This window comes from Hyla sarda, chromosome 7 (genome assembly GCF_029499605.1).
Source record: "Hyla sarda isolate aHylSar1 chromosome 7, aHylSar1.hap1, whole genome shotgun sequence".
Lineage (NCBI taxonomy): Eukaryota > Metazoa > Chordata > Amphibia > Anura > Hylidae > Hyla > Hyla sarda.
In genome coordinates, this window is record NC_079195.1 from 113,421,687 (window position 1) to 113,427,686 (window position 6,000).

A 6,000-nucleotide genomic window follows, 5' to 3' on the forward strand; every position below is an offset into this window, starting at 1 on the left:
TTCCTAAATGCGACATGCCCCCCCAAAAACCATTTCAGCAAAATTTGCTTTCCAAAAGCCAAATGTGACTCCTTCTCTTCTGAGCATTGTAGTTCGCCAGCCAAGCAATTGATGTCCACACATGGGGTATTTCCATACTCAGAAGAGATGGGGTTACAAATTTTGGGGGGCATTTTCTCCTATTACCCCTTGTAAAAATTAAAAATTTGGGGGAAAACTAGCATTTTACTGAAAAAAATAATAATTTACACATCCAACTTTAACGAAAAGTCGTCAAACACCTGTGGGGTGTTAAGGCTCACTGTACCCCTTGTTACGTTCCTTGAGGGGTTTAGTTTCCAAAATAGTATGCCATCTGTTTTTTTTGTTTTTTTTTTTGCTGTTCTGGCACCATATGGGCTTCTTAAATGTGACATGACCCCCAAAAACCATTTCAGAAAAACTCACTCTCCAAAATCCCACTGTCGCTTTTTCCCTTTTGAGCCCTCTAGTGCACCCACCGAACACTTGACATACACATATGAGGTATTTCCTTACTCGAGAGAAATTGGGTTACACATTTCAGGAAGATTTCTCTCCTTTTACCCCTTGTAAAAATTCAAAAACTGGGTCTACAAGAACATGCCAGTGTAAAAAGTGAAGATTTAGAATTTTCTCCTTTAATTTGCTGCTACCTAAAGGGTAAACAAACCTTTTGAATGTCATTGTGAATACTTTGAGGGGTGCAGTTTTTATAAGGGGGTCATTAGTGGGGTATTTCTAATATGAAGGCCCTTCAAATCCACTTTAAAACTGAACTGGTCCCTGAAAAATTTTGAAAATGTTGTGAAAAATTGGAAAATTACTGCTAAACTTTGAAGCCCTCTGATGTCTTCCAAAAGTAAAAACATGTCAACTTTATGATGGAAACATAAAGTAGACATATTGTATATGTGAATCAATATATAATTTATTTGGAATATTCATTTTCCTTATAAGCAGAGAGCTTCAAAGTTAAAAAAAAATTCAACATTTTCAATTTTTTCATCAAATTTGGGAATTTTTCACCAAGAAACGATGCAAGTATCGACAAAATTTTACGCTAACATAAAGTAGAATATGTCATGAAAAAACATTCTCGGAATCAGAATGAAAGGTAAAAGCATCCCATAGTTATTAATGCTTAAAGTGACAGTGGTCAGATGTGCAAAAAATGGCCGGGTTCTACACTGAAAAGTGGCATTTTTTGCACATCTGACCACTATCACTTTAAAGGGGTTATCCAGCATAAGGTGATTTTAGTACATACCTGGCAGACAGTAATGGACATGCTTAGAAAGGATCTGCGCTTGTCTTGGGGCTAAATTGCTATGTTGTGATATTAACATAACACTGTGACTAGCTGTTTGTGAACTAGTATTTCCTGTTTGACCTTTTTTTTTTACTACAAATCCCACAATTCCATCTTCCTCCCTCTCACACATCAGCCACTCTACCCATTGAAACATAAATGAGCTGCATCCATTCAAATCAGTGTGGTTTTTAATCAGGGTGCCTACAGCTGTTCCATTAGTTGCAGATTGATCCCTCCTCCCATTGAAGCAGACAGGCTCCCTGTCATGAGCTGACTTTTGCAAGCTGGGAAAAATCTGAGACAACAGTCATTTTGCATGCTGGTAAAAATAAATATTGGAGTGAAAATCACATAAGAATTCTGAGAAAACCGTCACACACAGGTACAGACACTATGTTATGAACTACACTAACTTTACAGCCCCTGTAGCATAGTCAAATAAAAAAAAATCCTGGAATACCCCTTTAAAGGGGTTCTCCCTTGTTTATACTGTTTTTTGTTATTATGTTTGTGTGTTATGTGTGTATAAGTATGTGTTTTTTTATGTGTGTTATGATTATGTATATATGTATTTTCTTACCTTTTGTGAAGATCCGGAAGCTGGCCCCTTTTTCTTCCAGTGGCTTGCTGTGTACCTCGGCCTCCGCCATGTTGTGTTCGGTAAGTGGGATGTCGGGGTGTGTGTTCTTGGTTCTGTCCTTCCTATTTTCTGACGTCCGAGGCAAATCTTTTCTTCTTGTTTCTTCCGTGGCTCTGCGACGAATCTGCGGCCTCTTCCAGCGCATGGGCAGGTAGTTTTTTTGTTTTTTTTTACCAATAAAACTATTTTTTTGTCTAATTGACAAACTGTCTGCGCATGCACGAGTACGCAAGTGCTACGCTAACAGCGTAGCGTACGTTAGGTCTACGCTAATAGCTTACACATGACACACAAACATAATAACAAAAAACAGTATAAGCAAGGGAGAACCCCTTTAAGCTTTGATAACTCTGGGATGCTTTTACTTTTCATTCTGATTCCGAGATTGTTTTTTCGTGACATATTCTACTTTATTTTAGTGGTAAATTTTCGTCGCTATTATATTCAGGGGGTACAGTAGGAGGCAGTATTTTATTCAGGGGATACAGTAGGTGGCAGTATGATGTTCAGGGGGTACAATAATAATAATGATTATTGTCTTCATACAGAGGATGAGAATCTACTGACAAAGTGAGGAGCCTATGATGTCCGGGTGTCAGACTCGGCAGAGAATATGGAGCTGGAAGACGTCCTGACGTCTGGACCAGATGAAGAAGAAAGGAAAAGACAACAGAGAAGACGTCACTCAGGTCAGTGATATCATTGTGTATTCTCCTGACTGTGTCTGATCAGTGCTGTAGTCACTGTTATCTTTGTGCAGCTGAGTATGGGGTCGTCCGAAATTGGGGAAGTGGGTCGTCAGGTGGTAGAGGGGCCCAGGCAATTTTTTGCACCGGGGCCCTGAGGTTTCTAGCTACACCCCTGCCTATAACTCTTATTTTTCTGTATATGGGGATATATGAGGGCAATGATCTGTAGTTTTTTTCAGTACCATTCTTGTTCAGCTTGGACTTTTTGATCTTTTTTTTAAATTAATTTTTTATATATGAAGTGACCAAATTTCAGCAATTCTGGACAAATGATTGATGTCATTCCAAAGCAAAATTGGTTGCACAAAATACAAGCCCTCATATAGTTCTGTAGGATTTTTAAAAGATGAGGAGGAAAAAAACTGTGCAAAAGTGCAAAAATGAAAAAAGCCCTTAGTCCTATATTAAAGTTTTCTCACCATTTTAAGTCCCTATAGGGGACTGTCACATGAGACCTTTTGTTTGCAAACACTGAACAATGCTATACTATAGCAGAGCATTGATCAGTGTTATTTATTCTATTTATACAGGCTGCCTATATTCTTGGAGCGCCAATCTGACGGCACTGAGCCAGGTAGGGCCCCTTCAGCCTTCCTCTCAGCTGATTGAGACTCTGTGATTTTGCCACTGTGGTCCCAATCAGCTTCCCTGACTGACTAGCACAGGGTGGTTTTAGGCTAAACCACGCCCCCATGTTATGAATACAAGGGGTTAATGCCATCTGCCCCTAGGGTAACAACATGTGCCCTCATCACACCCCGCTACCACAGTTTCCTGAAGAGGGTTCCTCCAGCTGTTGCAAAACTACAACTTCCAGCATGCTGGAGTCGCCCTGGATAGGAAACATTGATCTATGTCCAATATCTATTCCCTATCTATCTATCTATCTATCTATCTATCTATCTATCTCAGTGTTTCCCAACTAGGGTGCCTCCAGCGGTTGCAAAACTACAACTCCCAGCCTGGGAGTTGTAGTTTTGCAACAGCTGGAGGCAACCTGTTCAGGAAACACTGATCTATGGCCTAGATAGATAGATAGATAGATAGATAGATAGATAGATAGAAAAGAAGGTAGAAGCACACCATAAGAGAAATAGTAAGTGGGTGCAAATCAGCTCCAAATTCACATAGAAGAAAAAGGCTGCTTGCTAGAAGCTGAAACATTGCCTTGTACTTGTGATGGAAAAACACTACCCACAAATTTCCACTACCCTTCGAGTGCTGCAGTGATCTTTTTCTTCATCTATCTATCTGTCTATCTATCTATCTATCTATCTATCTATCTATCTATCTATCTATCTATCTCAGTGATAGAAATAAGATTACTAATCCTCCATGTACCCGCATTGTTTTGATAACTGTTGCCCTTGGTTACGACCCACTATGGCGGGGGTAACACATGATCAGTTCACCTGCAGTCTCCTAAAGGTAATGGCAGTTTGTCTCCACTGAGCTTATAAGTAAGGGGGATTGTGGGAAAGTGTGTGCTCTGTTGCCTGGCAACAGTAGGGTTAGAGCTCAGAGAGGAAACTACTTGATCAAATCCATGGGGGAGAAGAACTCTACAGGGATATAAGTTATTTTCCTTAAAAACAGCACATTTGTCGCCCTTTCCATATATGTATGGGGCACACATTTGATTTTACCAAATTTGCTCTCTGGGACAATCCTGTTAAAGAGAATTCAATGTATGCATTTCTTTTTATGATTCAGTATTAATAGTCATACATGAAATCAAGCATTATAATAGTGAAATATACATTCAGCCTAAATTCTTATTTTAGGTTATAACAGGAGGTCATATTAAAGGTCAGAGAACTCATATTACTTCCCTGTCACCCCCCATTAGACTTAATATACCCATACAGTACTTACACCCCAACTTTTTGTGTAATAAAATTGAATAAACAATATATACTTGGTCATTTGGGAACATCAGCAAAGTGTCTAGTTAAATAATTAGATTTAATACAATTAACATTATGATTTTGACACATTATATTCATTAGATCTAGTCATCATTTGCAAGTCTAGAATTCTAGATGTATTCTGAGCAATATTTAGGATTTCTGTACCTCTCCTGTGTCATCTTGTCCTTTTCCTCATCTCCTGCTCTTTATGTGCACTCCCTCTGATAGCTTAGGCCTGGACTGTACTAGTGGCTGGTACAGATAGCTCCATACACTTGATGATGTCACATGTGTGATGTCATAAGGGAAGATTAACAAAGAAAGCCAGTAAGGCCACTGTATGATTTTATATTGTTAATTTCAATGGGATCTGTTAGGCTTCCATTGTGATATCTAACATTTTACAAGACAAAATATTAACCTGTTGGGGACGTAGGGCGTACAGGTACGCCCTCGCATCCAGATACTTAACAATGATAGGGAATAATTGTACGCCCTCCGTATTTCCGATCACTGCTGCTCGCTGGCCAGTGATCGGAACGAGACTACTGCTATCTATCAGCAGCCATCCCGGCACATCGCCTAGGGGGGTCCCGAGACCATGAACGCCGTGATTCGGCGGTCAATTTTGGTGACCTGATGGCCCGGAAAATAAGGGTGATCGGGGTGCCACCTCCTCCTATCCCCTACCATTGGTCAGTCAGGACTGATCGACCAATGGCAGGAAGGGGGTGGGAGGGAATAAAGTTCAGATCCCCCGCTCTGCTGCCCATGGAAGTCCGGGTAGTTCTGTAACATTTGGTCCTTCAGATGTTGCAGAACTACAACTCCCAACATGCCTGGACAGTACTGGCATGCTGGGAGTTGTAGTTTTGCAACATCTGGAGGGGCAGAGTTTGGAGACCACTATACATTGGTCTCTAAACTATAGACCTCCAGATGTTGCAAAACTACAATTCCCAGCATGCCCAGACATGCTGGGCGTTGTAATTCTGCAACATCTGGCCCTTCAGATGTTGCCAATCTACAACTCCCATCATGCTGGACAGTATGGGTATGCTTGGAGTAGTAGTTTTGCAACATCTGGAGGTCCACAGTTTTTAGACCACTACACAGTGGTCTCCAAAATGTTCTCCTCCAGTTGTTGCATAACTACAACTCCCCGCATGCCCTTCGGCTGTCAGTGCATGCTGGGAGTTGTAGTTTTGCAACAGCTGTAAGCGCACTGGTTGGGAAACACTGAGTTAGAGTCTGTTTCCTAACTTGAAGTTTCCCAACCCTTGTGCCTCCAGCTGTTGCAAAACTACAACTCCCAGCATCCACTGATAGACCGTGCATGCTGGGAGTTGTAGTTTTGCAACAGCTGGA

General features: G+C 40.8%; 1 protein-coding gene across 1 annotated transcript in view; it reads right to left on the reverse strand.

Annotated features, from left to right (window-relative positions):
- The window catches only part of SAR1A (secretion associated Ras related GTPase 1A), an 83,681-nt gene extending 78,849 nt beyond the window's left edge, over nt 1-4,832 (reverse strand). Inside the window, exon 1 of the mRNA XM_056530480.1 lies at nt 4,798-4,832. The gene's annotated coding sequence lies outside the window, so the exon portion shown is untranslated. The remainder of the gene's footprint in view (nt 1-4,797) is intronic.
- Nucleotides 4,833-6,000: the final 1,168 nt, after the last annotated feature.